Source organism: Nerophis ophidion, linkage group LG19 (assembly GCF_033978795.1).
Source record: "Nerophis ophidion isolate RoL-2023_Sa linkage group LG19, RoL_Noph_v1.0, whole genome shotgun sequence".
Taxonomy (NCBI): Eukaryota; Metazoa; Chordata; class Actinopteri; order Syngnathiformes; family Syngnathidae; genus Nerophis; species Nerophis ophidion.
In genome coordinates, this window is record NC_084629.1 from 44,283,638 (window position 1) to 44,285,386 (window position 1,749).

General features: G+C 47.1%; 1 non-coding gene across 1 annotated transcript; it reads left to right on the forward strand.

Moving 5' to 3' along the window:
* The first annotated feature begins 432 nt into the window (after positions 1–432).
* Positions 433–505, forward strand: trnak-uuu (transfer RNA lysine (anticodon UUU)). The gene has a single exon. It is a non-coding gene; the product is annotated as a tRNA-Lys (tRNA).
* The last annotated feature ends 1,244 nt before the right edge of the window (positions 506–1,749 follow it).

The following is a 1,749-nucleotide window of genomic DNA, read 5'->3' on the forward strand; positions in this document are numbered from 1 at the left end:
ATTGCTTCTGTCGGCAGCTTCAAAAAAACACGGTATGTATTGTGTATCCAAATCCTGTCTTTGCTAAGATTAATTCCCTCATTGTTTCCAGATGTCGCGGAACCGCTCGTATATTGAAGTGAAAGACACTAGTAAGTTCATTTAAAAAAATAGTTTGGTGAAGTGATAGTAAATAATAAACCATGCACTCGCAGATTGCCTTTAAGGGTGACTGTCTTGCCCCAAACTCGCCACTAGATGTCGCTGTGTTTGTAGGGAATGACGTCACAAAGCGTCTTTCCACACAAATACGGACGTGACAACCGCATTATTTAAGAAGTATGTAGCCAGGGACGATTAAAAACCGTAAATATGTAACATGTCAGCAACAACACAACGACACAACGACATATGTAGATAATATATTCTAATGTTCACTCAGTAAGGAGCAGAGCCCGGATAGCTCAGTCGGTAGAGCATCAGACTTTTAATCTGAGGGTCCAGGGTTCAAGTCCCTGTTCGGGCGGTGATTTTTTTTTTTCTTCAAGAGTTAACGCTAAATTATTGTTAATGCAAGTATACTTAAAGGCCTATTGAAATGAGATTTTCTTATTCAAACGGGGATAGCAGGTCCATTCTATGTGTCATACTTGATCATTTCGCTATATTGCCATATTCTTGCTGAAAGGATTTAGTAGAGAACATAGACAATAAAATTTGCAACTGTCGGTGTTGAGAGAAAAGCCCTGCCTCTACCGGAAGTCGCAGACGATGACGTCACCCGTGTGATGGCTCTGTCACGCCAAATTTCTTCCCCCTACAAAAACCTTCCCCCCCGGAAACCTTACCAATGCCTGAAGGACCCCAATGAGAGCGGAACAATACCAAGTTATATGACTCTTAAAGGTTACAGCTGCCAAAATAGCGAAGCAAAAATAGATGAAAAGGTTAGCATGCTGGAATGCGAATCTTTTTTCCTCACCGTTATTTTTCACCAATGACAATCAAGCCTCTTCACACTCGTCTGCGAACCGATCCAGCGAGAGCTGAAGCTCCCGATCAGATGAAGCCATCAGGACCACATCATCTGCAAAAAGCAGGGACCTAATCCTGCGGTCACCAAACCGGAACCCCTCAACGCCTTGACTGCGCCTAGAAATTCTGTCCATAAAAGTTATGAACAGAATCGGTGACAAAGGGCAGCCTTGGCGGAGTCCAACCCTCACTGGAAATGTGTCCGACTTACTAATGCGGACCAAGCTCTGACACTGATCATACAGGGACCGGAATGAGAATCAGCACCTCCAAGTCCGGGTCCATGGTTCTCGCCCGGAAAAGGGTGGAGTGCCATCTCCGGGTTGGGGAGGAGACCCTGCCCCAAGTGGAGGAGTTCAAGTACCTCGGAGTCTTGTTCACGAGTGAGGGAAGAGTGGATCGTGAGATCGACAGGCGGATCGGTGCGGCGTCTTCAGTAATGCGGACGTTGTACCGATCCGTTGTGGTGAAGAAGGAGCTGAGCCGGAAGGCAAAGCTCTCAATTTACCGGTCGATCTACGTTCCCATCCTCACCTATGGTCATGAGCTTTGGGTCGTGACCGAAAGGATAAGATCACGGGTACAAGCGGCCCAAATGAGTTTCCAGGTCTCTCCCTTAGAGATAGGGTGAGAAGCTCTGCCATCCGGGAGGAACTCAACGTAAAGCCGCTGCTCCTCCACATGGAGAGGAGCCAGATGAGGTGGTTCGGGCATCTGGTCAGGATGCCACCCGAA